At 44.9% G+C, this 17231-nt stretch overlaps 1 protein-coding gene across 11 annotated transcripts in view; it reads left to right on the top strand.

The window, feature by feature from the left end:
• The window catches only part of FHIT (fragile histidine triad diadenosine triphosphatase), a 1103840-nt gene that overhangs the window by 119266 nt on the left and 967343 nt on the right, over window positions 1-17231 (top strand). Inside the window, exon 1 of one of the 11 annotated variants that reach the window (XM_043519706.1) lies at window positions 2286-2627. The exons of the other annotated variants lie outside the window; for them this stretch is intronic. The gene's annotated coding sequence lies outside the window, so the exon portion shown is untranslated. Of the gene's footprint in view, window positions 1-2285; window positions 2628-17231 lie in introns of those variants that run through there. 11 annotated transcript variants of the gene reach the window in all.

Genomic DNA, 17231 nt, shown 5'->3' with positions numbered 1-17231 from the left:
TCACTCCCTGTTTTAAGTGCCGGTCCTGCTCACATAGTGTGTATAAGAATCAATGGGTCTAGAACCCAGCTTTGCAGAGTCTGGGATGGCTGACATTCCTACATTGCCACCAGGAGCTGTGCAAAGGTTATGCACCCCAGGAAGCACTGTCCAAAGGGTCCAGAGCAACAGCACCCTATGGCATTCTGATTGGCCCATGCTCACTGTTTAACCCTGGAGAGTACCTCAGGAAGTTGTCTAGGCAACCATGCAGACTTCTGGCTTGCTGCGACTTCAGATCTCACCTTGCTTTCTGATCTCCAGTTTCTGACCCCAGCCTGACTCTGACCCTGATTCTTGCCTCCTGATTCCAGCCTGGTAACTATTTATGATATCTGACCCTTGCCTATTGATCCTGGCTGTAGCAATTACTCTGATCCCTTGCTGACTGTTTCTTCATGGCCATTCATGAGCTGTGGACACCAGCCCAGCTGTGACTGCTAGGCCACACCACCTACAGCCCAATCCGTTACAGCCACGTCAGAGCAGATGGGTTAAACGTTCGTTCCATTTGGACAGGTAGAAGCAGTAACCAGTCTGAAAGTAGAACTTGTTGGCTTCCTCTTGCGAGATCCCAATGGGGTTCCTTTTCCTCCAGGTGTTCTGACTCTCAGAGACAGCCACAGCAAACAGCTTAAGATCAAGTTTCCTGAGAAATTCAGGAAAAGTTAATGGAATAGTTGAAAACTAAAGTGAATGGAGTGATGAATGTTATGCAGCTGTGAAGAGGCAGCTGCTGGCACTGAAGAGGAGAAAGTGGCTCTGGCAGGCACTTCTTAATACCTTTACCTGGTTTTGGGCCTACAGGTATAGGTTTGTAAGCCAGCTAATTTGGTAGGCAGCTCTAAGATCCCTTCAAAACATCTTGGTGTCAGAGGTATAGCTCCAAAAACCAGCAACTCAAGCAATCCTTTTAGACCAAAGCCTGTTCCCCTGGTCAAGAGCATAGTGGCAGAGTTATCAAATCTGGTGGGTTCCTGTTCCATGGGATGCCTTCCTGCCTTGGGACCCAGTCTGTTATTTGTGTCTAACATCCTGCCTGAACTCCCCGGCGTGCTCCAGGTATTTCTTTTTTAAGAGCTACAAGTTTATACAAATGTGTGGCAGCCTCCTTTTTTTTTCCTCAGCACCCTCCTTATGCAGACCCACTTCAAAATGCATCCCTCATTTGCGGAGGACATTTAATTCTGAGGGAGAATATCAACCTCTGAGTTATTGGGAATCACATAAAACTGAAATGCTTCTTGACATTTCTTTCTTTCTCGTCACTCCTGCATCTGAGCTATTATCAATCAAGTAAAGTTGAAGAACTGTTCTTGGATTATCAAGGATAGGGGCCATAGATGCAGAAAACTTCTAAAAAGTTTAGAGCAGAGAGTTGGGCACTCATATATTGTGATAAGTGCCTCAGATGTGCATATAAATAAATATCTGTTTAGCAAGAATCTTGGCTAAAGTATTTTATATTAAAACAATAATTTTTAAACCTTCAAGCAGCCCTTGGAAGGTTTATAAATAGCGGTGGAAGAAGAAGATGAGTTAAAGGTATTGGTACATTCTGCCTTGGAGAACTTAATTCAAACTCATTGGGAAAATTTCACCTGTATGGTTCCAAATTTTATAAGTTGCTCAAGGACAAACAGGGAATTGGGGGCTCACACATGTGCACATACTGATTATAGGTACAGGTAAATACTCATTACCTCAAGAAAGCAATATTTCTCCAAAGGATTCTTTGGATATAAAAAAAGAGCATGGTCTCCTCCTTCTGGGGCTTCAAAGAATGTGTTGGTCAACTGATTGTATGAGGAAAGTGCTCTTTTAGAGTGGATTTCAGGGAATTTTGATATGTATGAGTGAGGTTTTTAAGAAGATCAGAAAAATCTTAAACAATTGGCATTTAGTTTAAAGGGATTTTAGAGGATAATTTATGCAAAGTTGTTTAAAATGAGGGCCGAACAAGGTTTCCATTCTTTAACAATACCAGAAAGTCCAGGTCTCCTTCCCCCTCTCCAGGCAGAAAAATATGTGGGTGAAATGTAATAAAGACAAGTACAAAGTACTACACTTAGAAAACAAAAATCAAATGCACAGTTACAAAATGGGGAATAACTGGCTAGGCAATAGTACTGCTCAAAAGGATCTGGCTCGTACAATGGATCACAAATTAAACATGAGTCAACGATGTGATGCATATCTGAAAAAGGCTGCTATCATTCTGGGGTGTGTGAATAGGAGTGTTGTATGTAAGACACAGGAGGTAATTGTCTCACACTGCTTGGCACTGGTGACCATCAGCTGGAGTTGTTTTCTGTTCCAGGTGACACACTATAAGAAAGATGTGGACAAAATGGAGAGAGTCCAGAGAAGAACAACAATGATAGAAGGTTTAGAAAACCTGACCTGTGAGGAAAGGCTGAAAAACCTGGGCATGATTAGCCTTGAGAACAGAAGACTGAAGGGGAGCCTGATAACAGTCTTCAAATACATTAAGGCCTTTATAAAAAGGACAGTGATCAATTGTTTTCCATGTCCACTGAAGGTGAGACAAGTAGTAACAGGCTTAAGCTGGAGCAAGGGTGATTTAGGTTAGATATTAGGAAAAATGTCCTAACTGTAAGGATAGTTAAGTACTGGAATAGGTTACAAAGAGAGGTTGTGAAATCCCTATCACTGGAGGTTTTAACAACAGGTTAGATAAACACCTGACAGGGATGGTCTAGGTAATCTGGGTCCAGCTTCAGCACAAGGGACTGGATCAAATGACCTCTAAACAGTGATGAGCTGCCAAAATCTTAACAACCGGTTCCCTATAAAAAGTTCTGTTGTAAGGGATGTGCCCCAGTATTTTTTGTACCAACAGGGTTACCATACGTCCGTATTTTCCCAGGAGGAATTTTTAAAATTTAAAAAAAAATTAAAAATTCCTCCTGGATGGCAATTTAAGAACCAAAAGGCCTTACCTGTCTGGGAAAATGTGTGCTAATCCTGCCTAAAGTTCTTTTTTAAAAAGATGGGCCTGAACTAGAAATGAGCTCCGTTTCACATGTGTGGGTCCCCACCACTCCCTGGAGGTGTGCTAGGGTGACCAGATGTCCCAATTTTATAGGGACAGTCCCGATTTTGGGGACCTTTTCTTATATAGGCTCCTATTACCCCCCACTCCCATCCTGATTTTTCACACTTGCTGTTTGGTCACCCTAGGGTGTGCACGTGTGGGTCCCAGCTGCTCCCTGCCCTTCTCATTGAAGCAGCTGTGCAGGGTTACTGCCCTGGGAACTGCAGGGCACCAGTGGATGTGGGGCCAGCTGCAGACAGGGGCATGGGGCAGGGCTAGTTGGAGGCAGGGGGTGCGGGGCTGGCTGCGGGTAGGGCAGGGAGTGCGGAGCTGGCTGGAGACAGGAGGGTGCAGGGTTGGCTGGAGGCAAGGGAGTGTGGGGCTGGCTGGAGGTAGGGGCTGGCTGCAGGCAAGGTGGGGGTGCGGGGCTGGCTGGAGACAGGGCAGGGGGTGCGTGCAGCAAGTGTTGGCTGGAGACAGGGCAGGGGGTGCGGGGCTGGTGAGGGCAGGGCAGAGGGGTGCGGCGGGGTTGGCTGGAGACAGGGCAGGGGTGCGGTAGGGGCTGGTGCGGGCAGGGGGGTGCAGGGCTGGCTGGAGACAGGGCAGGGGGTGCGGCAGGGGCTGGCTGCGGGCAGGGCAGGGGGTGCAGGGGTGGCTGGAGACAGGGCAGGGGGAGCGGCAGGGGCTGGTGCGGGCAGGGGTGGCTGGAGGCAGGGGCTGGCTGCGGCCGGGGTGGTGGGTACTCATGGGGAGAGCGGCTCGGAGCAGCAGGACGCAGCCCAGGCCCAGCAGAGCAGCTGGGGACCCACCAGGCAGCATCGGGAGCCCCGGGGCCAGGGGAGCAGCAGCAGCACCGGGACTTGTGGCCAGGGCCAGGCGGCAGCTCACATGGCTCCTGCAGCGCAGCGCCCCCGGCGGCCAGAGGAGGAATTACATCACTTCCTGGCCGGAGCCCATCCAAGCCTCCGCGCCCCCTGCAGGGAATGAGTTAACAACTGGTTCTAAAACTGCTTCAAAATTTAACAACCGATACGTGCGAACCAATGCCTCTAAAGATCCCTTCCAGCCCTACATTTCTATGATTCTATGAAATACTGTTCCTCACCGAAATCAGTGGCAGTTTTGTTTTGACGTCAATGGGGTGACACTGTCAGTGGCTCTTCGTATCTGAGAGTGGATACAAGAGCCCCACTCCTCTCTTTTGCAAGTTGAAAAGAATCAGTTCTCAGATGCAGGACTTCTCTCCATTTAGAATTTAAGCTATGTCGATATGTTTAAAATGTTTATGTGTATAGCCTCATCTAATTCACAGCTGCAGACACTTTTAGACTGCATTAATTATCACTGTATGGCAATCTTCTGGGTATCACGTCAAATTACAGATTCTTTCAATTTTAAGAAAAATGAATTCTTAAAGATTATATATGGACATTACTCAGTTATAAATGTATTACTGAATTCCAGTTATTCACCTCTCTGCTGAGGTATTTAAAGTACAATCGTAAGCTTCCATTAATGCTAATGGGAATTGCATGTTCCATCCCCATCATGACGCACTGACTATTTACTACTATGTTCCCCCTTTTTTGTATCAAATAAGGATGGTGATGAGCACCTCTGAAAATCAGGCCATTACATTGGTTTTGGTTCCTGCCTCAGAGATACAACTCTTTCTATAAAAAGAAAAGGAGTACTTGTGGCACCTTAGAGACTAACAAATTTATTAGAGCATAAGCTTTCGTGAGCTACAGCTCACTTCATCGGATGCATTTGGTGGAAAACTCTTTCTATAGGCTCTGACCCAAAGCATTTTGAAGTTAGTGGGAGTTTTTCCATTGACTTATTAGACTTTGGATCAGACCCATATAGAACAATATAGCAACAAGGTGAAATCTTTTCTGACATATGGCCCAATTCTTCAAGATATTGCATGTGTTCTGGAGGAGCTTAGAATAGTAACTTCTATTTATTGATATGGGATATGTGCCAGTTTCTAATTGTTTCTTTCAAATTGTTTTTGTTCAGATTGCTGACTCCCTTCTAGTAATTCTTATCCTTCAAATTGTGCCCTCTTTTGCCCTCCTCTGCTAATTTCCTGAATAGTCAGAGAAGCTGAATGCTTGATCAGTCTTAGTCTATCCTTATCCAAAGCAGCAAACTTTTCTGTCTATAACTTGAAGCATTTCTAAAAGACTTTTTTTTTACTAGCAAATGTAGTTTTTTCTTCTTTGTACATCTTTGTCTATTTAGATATATAGTAGATGTCACTTTTGTTATGTGCTTTAGAACTTTTCAATATCAGAGCTAGACTGAAGCGTTAACTGTCTGTCACTTTACATCTGGATTTTCTCATGTGCTGTTTTTTCTGCTTCCTAACAGCTCCCCACTTTTCTGGAGCTTTTCCCCAGGGGCTGGTAGCAGTTAAGTCTTTTACTTTTGATGATGCTTTTCTCATCTCTCTCTACTTCTCTCTGTTTATTTTTCTCACAAGAAAAATCACTCTTTTCCTTCATTGTAACTCATAATGTTTTTTATTTTTCTCTCATTTTACTCTTGCATTTATCAGCAGTTACAACCACCCATAGAACACACAGAAGCTTGAAAAGCTTCCTGTCTATTGCAGCAAGAAAATGCATATTTCACAAGGCATAAGCAAGTCTATCATATGTTCTTCTTGGACCTGTAAAGATTCTTTGATAAAAGATGAAACAGATTTAAAGTTCAGTGTTAGGGATTCCAAAGTAAGCTTATTTAATAATTTAAGATTCTTCCTGCTTGTGATTTCAGTGCACTATTCTAATACACTAGAGTCTTGTGTCAGGAAATTGCCACTTCTAGTGCTAAAAGGAAATAAGTACAATTATTTTTAGTTTTTCATTTTTTCAATGGCCTTCTAAAGCAGACATTGTACATTTTCTTCTAAGAGATTATCTTTTGCTAATAAAAAGTGCATATTGTCTCTCCAGATTTTGATAACACTGCATCTTGGACTAGATATAAAGTCTGTTTTAGACTGCCCCACTGTTATAAGTCATGAAACTCTTGATTGCCTTCAGCTGGGGAGGATCTTCTGATTTAATAGGTATATTCTTCAGAAGCACATAATTGAAAGACTTTTAATTTATGGTCTTGGCATTCACTTAGCACACGCTGTACATGTGTTTATTCCTGTGAGGTCCTAATACTGGTTTTGTTTTGGTTGCCTCAGTCATACCTTTTATTTGACTTCATGATTTACTGGATTTCTAGTCAATAATCTATTCCACCTTGTTCACCTAGATTTTTTAACTATTACTTTGAGTAGTCAGAACAGCTGCATAACTTTAAAATACAGCATTTGGACATACTGATGTGAGAAACCGCTTAATTTGCACTTTTTTTTATATATTTACTGGCAGAGGAAGACTCCCAAACTAATTTTCCCTCCAAGTTTAACTCAGTAAATTTTGTTTCCTGGAAAAAAAGGCTGTTTCCAAAAACATTTGAACTCTGCCATCAAACTACTAAACGAAAAGGATTTATTGCATGGTATGGGTTGTCCACTAGGACTCTGATAATTAAACTTGTTATATCAATTCCATTATAAACCCTAGGCTTTCAAAGGGCTTTTAACTCCATAGCAGTAAAATATCTTCTTAGATGAAGCCTGGCCTGCATGCTAGAATCCAGGTCTTTTAGATAAAGATTTTGCTGTTTTAAAATTAGGAGCGTGTGTGTGATGTGCCACACTCCCAGCCTGAGTACTGTACTCAGGTTTGAAATAACGGGTTTCCAGGGGCTGGGGAGGAAGGAATATAAACTGCCAAGCCAACCTGCAGAGTAGTCCTGAAGCCACAAACACTACTGCAGGCCCTGAGGCAGGAAGGGCCTGCAGGGAAGGGAACAGAAGGAGACTCCGCCAATTGTATGGCATGAGATGCACTGTCCTAGGAATGGAGGTTCCATGATCACCGCTCCCAAGAGAAGGAGGAGGGTGGTGGTGGTCGGGGGCTCTCTCCTCAGGGGGACTGAGTCATCTATCTGCTGCCCCGACCGGGAAAACCGAGAAGTCTGCTGCTTGACAGGAGCTAGGATTCACGATGTGATGGAGAGACTGCCGAGACTCATCAAGCCCTCGGACCGCTACCCCTTCCTGCTTCTCCACATGGGCACCAATGATGACCTCGAGCAGATCACTGCAGACTACATGGCTTTGGGAAGAAAGATAAAGGAGTTTGAGGTGCAAGTGGTGTTCTCGTCCAACCTCCCCGTGGAAGGAAAAGGCCTGGGTAGAGACCGTCAAATTCTGGAAGTCAACGAATGGTTACGCAGGTGGTGTCGGAGAGAAGGTTTTGGATTCTTTGACCATGGGATGGTGTTCCAAGAAGGAGGAGTGCTAGGCAGAGATGGGCTCCACCTAATGAAGAGAGGGAAGAGCATCTTCGCAAGCAGGCTGGCTAACCTAGTGAGGAGGGCCTTAAACTAGGCTCACCAGGGGAAGAAGACCAAAGCCCTGAGGTAAGTGGGGACATGGGATACCGGTAGGAAGCATGAGCAGTAGAGCGCAGGGATCCTGCCTCACAATGAGAAAGAGGGACGATCAGCGAGTTATCTCAAGTGCCTATACACAAATGCAAGAAGCCTGGGAAACAAGCAGGGAGAACTGGAGGTCCTGGCACAGTCAAGGAATTATGATGTGATTGGAATAACAGAGACTTGGTGGGATAACTCACATGACTGGAGTACTGTCATGGATGGATATAAACCATTCAGGAAGGACAGGAAGGACAGAAAAGGTGGGGGAGTTGCATTGTATGTAAGAGAGCGCAATGACTGCTCAGAGCTCCGGTATGAAATTGCAGAAAAACCTGAGAGTCTCTGGATTAAGTTTAGAAGTGTGAGCAACAAGGGTGTTGTCGTGGTGGGAATCTGCTATAGACCACCAGACCAGGGGGATGAGGTGGACAAGGCTTTCTTCGGGCAACTAACGGAAGTTACTAGATTGCAGGCCCTGGTTCTCAGAGGAGACTTCAATCACCCTGATACCTGCTGGGAGAGCAATAGAGCAGTGCACAGACAATCCAGGAAGTTTTGGAAAGTGTAGGGGACAATTTCCTGTGCAAGTGCTGGAGGAACCAACTAAGGGCAGAGCTCTTCTTGACCTGCTGCTCACAAACTGGGAAGAATTAATAGGGGAAGCAAAAGTGGATGGGAACATGGGAGGCAGTGACCATGAGATGGTCAAGTTCAGAATCCTGATCCAAGGAAGAAAGGAGAGCAGCAGAATATGGACCCTGGACTTCAGAAAAGCAGACTTTGACAACCTCAGGGAACTAATTGGCAGGATCCCCTGTGAGAATAACGACGGGGAAGGGAGTCCAGGAGAGCTGGCTGTATTTTAAAGAATCCTTATTGAGGTTACAGGGACAAACCATCCCGATTTGTAGAAAGAATAGTAAATATGGGAGGCGACCAGCTTGGTTTAACTGTGAAATCCTTGCTGATCTTAAACACAAAAAAGAAGCTTACAAGAAGTGGAAGATTGGGCAAATGACCAGGAAGGAGTATAAAAATATTGCTCAGCATGCCAGAATGAAATCAGGAAGGCCAAATCACACTTGGAGTTGCAGCTAGCAAGAGATGTTAAGAGTAACAAGAAGGGTTTCTTCAGGTATGTTAGCAACAAGAAGAAAGTCAAGGAAAGTGTGGGCTCCTTACTGAATGAGGGAGGCAACCTAGTGACAGAGGATGTGGAAAAAGCTAATGTACTCAATGCTTTTTTTGCCTCTGTCTTCACGAACAAGGTCAGCTCCCAGACTACTGCGCTGGGCAGCACAGCATGGGGAGGAGGTGACCAGCCCTCTATGAGAAAGAAGTGGTTCGGGACTATTTAGAAAAGCTGGATGAGCACAAGTCTATGGGCCGGATGGGCTGCATCTGAGAGTGCTAAAGGAGTTCGCGGATGTGATTGCAGAGCCATTGGCCATTATCTTTGAAAACTCATGGCATTTGGGGGAGGTCCCGGACGACTGGAAAAAGGCTGATGTAGTGCCCATCTTTAAAAAAGGGAAGGAGGAGGATATGGGGAACTACAAGCCAGTCAGCCTCACCTCAGTCCCTGGAAAAATCATAGAGCAGGTCCTTAAGGAATCAATTCTGAAGCACTTAGAGGAGAGGAAAGTGATCAGGAACAGTCAGCATGGATTCACCAAGGGCAAGTCTTGCCTGACTAATCTAATTGCCTTCTATGACGAGATAACTGGCTCTGTGGATGAGGGGAAAGCAGTGGACGTGGTTATTCCTTGACTTTAGCAAAGCTTTAGACATGGTCTCCCACAGCATTCTTGCCAGCAAGTTAAAGAAGTATGGGCTACATTGTCGGGCTAAACGGGTAATGATCAATGGCTCCATGTCTAGTTGGCAGCTGGTATCAAGTGAAGTGCCCCAAGGGCTGGTCCTGGGGCTGGTTTTGTTCAATATCTTCATTAATGATCTGGAGGATGGCATGGATTGCACCTTCAGCAAGTTTGCAGATGATGCTAAACTGGGGGGAGAGGTAGATACATTGGAGGGTAGGGATAGGATACAGAGGGACCTAGACAAAGTAGAGGATTGGGCCAAAAGAAATACGATGAGGTTCAGCAAGGACAAGTGCAGAGTCCTGCATTTAGGACGGAAGAATCCCATGCACCGCTACAGACTATGGGCCGAATGGCTAGGCAGCAGTTCTGCAGAAAAGGACCTAGGGGTTACAGTGGACGAGAAGCTGGATATGAGTTAACAGTGTGCCCTTGTTGCCAAGAAGGCTAACGGCATTTTGGGATGTATAAGTAGGGGCATTGCAGCGGATCGAGGGATGTGATCGTTCCCCTCTCTTCGACATTGGTGAGGCCTCATCTGGAGTACTGTGTCCAGTTTTGGGCCCCACACTATAAGAAGGATGTGGAAAAATTGGAAAGCATCCAGCAGAGGGCAACAAAAATGATTAGGGGATTGGAACACATGACTTATGAGGAGAGGCTGAGGGAACTGGGATTGTTTAGTCTGCAGAAGAGAAGAATGAGAGGGGATTTGATAGCTGTTTTCAACTACCTGAAAGTGGGTTCCAAAGAGGATTGATCTAGACTGTTCTCAGTGGTAGCAGATGACAGAACGAGGAGTAATGGTCTCAAGTTGCAGTGGGGTAGGTTTAAGTTGGATATTAGGAAAAGCTTTTTCACTAGGGGGATGGTGAAGCACTGGAATGCGAGACCTAGGGAGGTGGTGGAATCTTCTTCCTTAGAAGTTTTTAAGGTCAGGCTTGACAAAGCCCTGGTTGGGATGATTTAGTTGGGGATTGGCCCTGCTTTGAGCAGGGGGTTGGACTAGATGACCTCCTGAGGTCCCTTCCAACCCTGATATTCTATGATTCTATGGGGAAGGATGGTCTTATGGTTAAGGAGGTCAATTTGGATACAGGAGACATGAACTCAGTGCCACAGGCTTTCTGTGTGATCTTGAGGAAGTTACTTAATATCTTGGTGTAACACTCTCTTAAATGCCTAAGTCCCGTTGAAAGTCAATGAGACTTAAGGGCCTAAGTCACTTAGGTGCTTGAAAATTTTACTCTCTGTGCTTCAGTTCCAATCTGGAAAATAGAGATAATCTCTTATTTATGTGGACTGTAAATTCTTTGGACCAGGGATGTCTCTTGCTATGTATATAAGTGGCATCTAGCACAATTGGGGCCCAGATCTCAGTTTGGGACACTTGGTATTGCAAAAGTACAAATAAATAATAAAATAGTTCTTGCTGGTCCTTCCCTGCTGTATTGCAGGGAATTGGCCTCTATGACACACCTGGAGAACGCACAACCTCTGCCTTCCTGAAATACAGAGGAAATACACCGGATCATTTATGTTTGAGATTTTCTATAGATTTTGCAAGTGACAAACCAAGGGCATTTAACTTCTAAAATGTGGATAGTGAAAATGCAGTAAGAAATTGTCATAAGAGTTGTTCCTGTATATTCCCTGGCAGGCTTCTCAAAAGTATTCTCAAAAAGAAAAGGAGTACTTGTGGCACCTTAGAGACTAACAAATATATTAGAGCATAAGCTTTCATGAGCTACAGCTCACTTCATCGGATGCATTTGGTGGAAAAAACAGAGGAGAGATTTATATACACACACACAGAGAACATGAAACAATGGGTTTATCATACACACTGTAAGGAGAGTGATCACTTAAGATAAGCCATCACCAACAGCGGGGGGGGGGGGGGGAAAGGAGGAAAACCTTCCATGGTGACAAGCAGGTAGGCTAATTCCAGCAGTTAACAAGAATATCAGAGGAACAGTGGGGGGTGGGGTGGGGTGGGGGGAGAAATACCATGGGGAAATAGTTTTACTTTGTGTAATGACTCATCCATTCCCAGTCTCTATTCAAGCCTAAGTTAATTGTATCCAGTTTGCAAATTAATTCCAATTCAGCAGTCTCTTGTTGGAGTCTGTTTTTGAAGTTTTTTTGTTGAAGTATAGCCACTCTTAGGTCTGTGATCGAGTGACCAGAGAGATTGAAGTGTTCTCCAACTGGTTTTTGAATGTTATAATTCTTGACGTCTGATTTGTGTCCATTCATTCTTTTACGTAGAGACTGTCCAGTTTGGCCAATGTACATGGCAGAGGGGCATTGCTGGCACATGATGGCATATATCACATTGGTAGATGCGCAGGTGAACGAGCCTCTGATAGTGCGGCTGATGTGATTAGGCCCTATGATGGTGTCCCCTGAATAGATATGTGGACACAGTTGGCAACGGGCTTTGTTGCAAGGATAGGTTCCTGGGTTAGTGGTTCTGTTGTGTGGTGTGTGGTTGCTGGTGAGTATTTGCTTCAGATTGGGGGGCTGTCTGTAAGCAAGGACTGGTCTATCTCCCAAGATCTGAGAGAGCGATGGCTCGTGCTTCAGGATAGGTTGTAGATCCTTGATGATGCGTTGGAGAGGTTTTAGTTGGGGGCTGAAGGTGATGGCTAGTGACGTTCTGTTGTTTTCTTTGTTGGGCCTGTCCTGTAGTAGGTGACTTCTGGGTACTCTTCTGGCTCTGTCAATCTGTTTCTTCACTTCAGCAGGTGGGTATTGTAGTTGTAGGAATGCATGATAGAGATCTTGTAGGTGTTTGTCTCTGTCTGAGGGGTTGGAGCAAATGCGGTTATATCGTAGCGCTTGGCTGTAGACAATGGATCGAGTGGTATGATCTGGATGAAAGCTAGAGGCATGTAGGTAGGAATAGCGATCAGTAGGTTTCCGATATAGGGTGGTGTTTATGTGACCATCGCTTATTGGCACCGTAGTGTCCAGGAAGTGGATCTCTTGTGTGGACTGGTCCAGGCTGAGGTTGATGGTGGGATGGAAATTGTTGAAATCATGGTGGAATTCCTCAAGAGCTTCTTTTCCATGGGTCCAGATGATGAAGATGTCATCAATGTAGCGCAAATAGAGTAGGGGCATTAGGGGACGAGAGCTGAGGAAGCGTTGTTCTAAGTCAGCCATAAAAATGTTGGCATACTGTGGGGCCATGCGGGTACCCATCGCAGTGCCGCTGATTTGAAGGTATACATTGTCACCAAATGTGAAATAGTTATGGGTGAGGACAAAGTCACAAAGTTCAGCCACCAGGTTAGCCGTGACAGTATCGGGGATACTGTTCCTGACGGCTTGTAGTCCATCTTTGTGTGGAATGTTGGTGTAGAGGCTTCTACAACCATAGTGGCCAGGATGGTGTTTTTAGGAAGATCACCAATGGACTGTAGTTTCCTCAGGAAGTCAGTGGTGTCTCGAAGATAGCTGGGAGTGCTGGTAACGAAGGGCCTGAGGAGGGAGTCTACATAGCCAGACAATCCTGCTGTCAGGGTGCCAATGCCTGAGATGATGGGGCGTCCAGGATTTCCAGGTTTATGGATCTTGGGTAGCAGATAGAATACCCAGGTCGGGGCTCCAGGGGTGTGTCTGTGCGGATTTGTTCTTGTGCTTTTTCAGGGAGTTTCTTGAGCAAATACTGTAGTTTCTTTTGGTAACTCTCAGTGGGATCAGAGGGTAATGGCTTATAGAAAGTGGTGTTGGAGAGCTGCCTAGTAGCCTCTTGTTCATACTCCGACCTATTCATGATGACGACAGCACCTCCTTTGTCAGCCTTTTTGATTATGATGTCAGAGTTGTTTCTGAGGCTGTGGATGGCACTGTGTTCTCCATGGCTGAGGTTATGGGGTAAGCGATGCTGCTTTTCCACAATTTCAGCTCGTGCACGTCGGCGGAAGCAGTCTATGTAGAAATCCAGGCTGCTGTTTCGACCTTCAGGAGGAGTCCACCCAGAATCCTTCTTTTTGTAGTGTTGGCAGGAAGGTCTCTGTGGGTTAATATGTTGGTCAGAGGTGTGTTGGAAATATTCCTTGAGTCTGAGACGTCGAAAATAGGATTCTAGGTCACCACAGAACTGTATCATGTTCGTGGGGGTGGAGGGGCAAAAGGAGAGGCCCCGAGATAGGACAGATTCTTCCGCTGGGCTAAGAGTATAGTTGGATAGATTAACAATATTGCTGGGTGGATTACGGGAACCATTGTTGTGGCCCCTTGTGGCATATAGTAGTTTAGATAGCTTAGTGTCCTTTTTCTTTTGTAGAGAATCAAAGTGTGTTTTGTAAATGGCTTGTCTAGTTTTTGTAAAGTCCAGCCACGAGGAAGTTTGTGTGGAAGGTTGGTTCTTTATGAGAGTATACCTTCAAATCAGCGGCACTGCGATGGGTACCCGCATGGCCCCACAGTATGCCAACATTTTTATGGCTGACTTAAAACAACGCTTCCTCAGCTCTCATCCCCTAATGCCCCTACTCTACTTGCGCTACATTGATGACATCTTCATCATCTGGACCCATGGAAAAGAAGCTCTTGAGGAATTCCACCATGATTTCAACAATTTCCATCCCACCATCAACCTCAGCCTGGACCAGTCCACACAAGAGATCCACTTCCTGGACACTACGGTGCTAATAAGCGATGGTCACATAACCACCACCCTATATCGGAAACCTACTGACCGCTATTCCTACCTACATGCCTCTAGGTTTCATCCAGATCATACCACTCGATCCATTGTCTACAGCCAAGCGCTACGATATAACCGCATTTGCTCCAACCCCTCAGACAGAGACAAACACCTACAAGATCTCTATCATGCATTCCTACAACTACAATACCCACCTGCTGAAGTGAAGAAACAGATTGACAGAGCCAGAAGAGTACCCAGAAGTCACCTACTACTGGACAGGCCCAACAAAGAAAACAACAGAACACCACTAGCCATCACCTTCAGCCCCCAACTAAAACCTCTCCAACGCATCATCAAGGATCTACAACCTATCCTGAAGCACGAGCCATCGCTCTCTCAGATCTTGGGAGATAGACCAGTCCTTGCTTACAGACAGCCCCCCAATCTGAAGCAAATACTCATCAGCAACCACACACCACACAACAGAACCACTAACCCAGGAACCTATCCTTGCAACAAAGCCCGTTGCCAACTCTGTCCACATATCTATTCAGGGGATACCAGCATAGGGCCTAATCACATCAGCCGCACTATCAGAGGCTCGTTCACCTGCGCATCTACCAATGTGATATATGCCATCATGTGCCAGCAATGCCCCTCTGCCATGTACATTGGCCAAACTGGACAGTCTCTACGTAAAAGAATGAATGGACACAAATCAGACGTCAAGAATTACAACATTCAAAAACCAGTTGGAGAACACTTCAATCTCTCTGGTCACTCGATTACAGCCCTAAGAGTGGCTATCCTTCACCAAAAAGCTTCAAAAACAGACTCCAACGAGAGACTGCTGAATTGGAATTAATTTGCAAACTGGATACAATTAACTTAGGCTTGAATAGAGACTGGGAATGGATGAGTCATTACACAAAGTAAAACTATTTCCCCATGGTATTTCTCCCCCCCACCCCACCCCCCACTGTTCCTCTGATATTCTTGTTAACTGCTGGAATTAGCCTACCTTGCTTGTCACCATGGAAGGTTTTCCTCCTCCCCCCCCCCGCTGTTGGTGATGGCTTATCTTAAGTGATCACTCTCCTTACAGTGTGTATGATAAACCCATTGTTTCATGTTCTCTATGTGTGTGTATATAAATCTCTCCTCTGTTTTTTCCACCAAATGCATCCGATGAAGTGAGCTGTAGCTCACGAAAGCTTATGCTCTAATAAATTTGTTAGTCTCTAAGGTGCCACAAGTACTCCTTTTCTTTTTGCGAATACAGACTAACACGGCTGCTACTCTGAAACCTGCAAAAGTATTCTGAATACTTATTTGACTGAAATTTGTTATGGATTTTGATTGATAACAACTATTATTGCCCAAAAAGCTGTCTAAATCCAGTTAATTTCCCCCTAATGCTATAGTCCTTATGTTTTGTTTGGGTAAGACCTGGAGGACATAGCCGTCTGAGTAAAACATAATTTGCTTGGGTGCACAAAGTGTGGGGAGAGAGCATAAGGAGCTTCATGCCCAGGGGCCAGCCACCATTTGATTCCTAATGCTGCTCCCAGCGGAGGTAGTGGAAGAGTCTTAAAGTGGAGTAGCAGTAACCATGCTTCCCTTGTATGCCTAGGCATGCCAGAAGATATTGTGCTTTTCTCAGGCACATTGACTTAGAGTGTCTGCTGGAGCAGTGTTTGCTGCCCTCAGTGGCCCATGCCCTCAGAAGCCCATTTGACTCCTAAGGGTATGTCTGTACTGCAATTAAAACCCCGTGGCTGGCTCATGCCACCTGAGTCAGGATCTCGGGGCTTGGGCTGTTTTATTGTGGTGTAGATGTTTGGGCTCAGGCTGGAGTTCAAGGTCTAGGACCCCATGAGGTCAGGGGGTCTCAGAGCTCGGGGTGCAGCCCAAGCCTGAATGTCAGCACTGCAATTAAACAGTCCTAGCCTGAGCCCTGTGAGCCTGAGTCAGCTGGCATGGGCCGGCTGCAGGTTTCTAATTGCAATGTAAACGTACCCTTAGTCATGTGTTTAAGGTCACATAGAAAATCACTGGAGTTGATGGGTGGCCGGAATCTCAGCTCCGTGCTCAGACATCTAGATTGCAGCTGCCTGTTTTACACTGTAGGTTTATAGATGTAACTCCTTAAATTAGGTTTAGATTCCAAGGGTCCTTTGAAGAGAGAGTTCAAAAACTCTTGAATCAGATAAAGTAATGCTTTCAAATTACAAAAAAAATACTGCATTTTCCTATTGATCATATGGAACCAAACATAGGAGACTTGTAACAATAATCCTAAATTCTGGGTCGTAGAAAGAGAATTCAAAAGTGACTCATGCTGTACTCTCCAGTCAGAGTGCTGTGAAGCCCCCAATCATACCTCTCCCATTCTAATCCTATATGAAGATGTTTTCTTGCCTCTGTTTCATTGTGCACGAAAATACTGTGCGCTTCTCATCTTGATAATTGTGGTGTCCTTTGAATTTATTTTTTGAAGTTATGTAGCCACTAAAAAATTAGAAGAGAGATTTGGGGTTTTTAATTAAGGGTAAAGAGACTAAAGTATGTAAAGGCTTTTCATCCATTAGGATGGCAATATAAAAAGGAATTGGAGAGGGGAATGGAGAAGCGGAGGGGAGAGAATGGGTGATGAATGGCTTTTGATATCTCAATGCTAACAACTGACAATGGCACCAGCAGAGGGAGATAACAAGGATGAGAGAATGTTTCTCTCATCTTCATCCTAGGGTGGCTATCTATTAGGATGAGGAATATGGTTCACTGCAAGTATTGCAGTAGGACCATGAGTCTTCTGAAGTCTTTATGATACTCCTGGATGTTAATGAAAGTTCTTTGATCAGATGAGCCTGGAGGAAAAACATAGAAAAAGAATTTGAAATGATGAAAATTGATCATGCAGGACTGCATGGTACAATTAAAATAGAAAAGCTTCTATATTTTTTGAGAGAATTACTATGAAGCATTCACGTGGCAACTAATTTAGTTTAAATTTATAAAATTTTACAGATGTCAGGGAAACACTGAATCAGTTAGAGTTAGGGGTGTGTGTGTGTGTGTGTGTGTGGTGAGTATTTATTGTGAGAATCAAAAGGACAAAGTTCCAAATGAG

This window comes from Dermochelys coriacea, chromosome 7 (genome assembly GCF_009764565.3).
Source record: "Dermochelys coriacea isolate rDerCor1 chromosome 7, rDerCor1.pri.v4, whole genome shotgun sequence".
In the NCBI taxonomy this organism is placed as follows: Eukaryota; Metazoa; Chordata; order Testudines; family Dermochelyidae; genus Dermochelys; species Dermochelys coriacea.
This window is presented reverse-complemented; position numbering and strand designations above follow the sequence as displayed.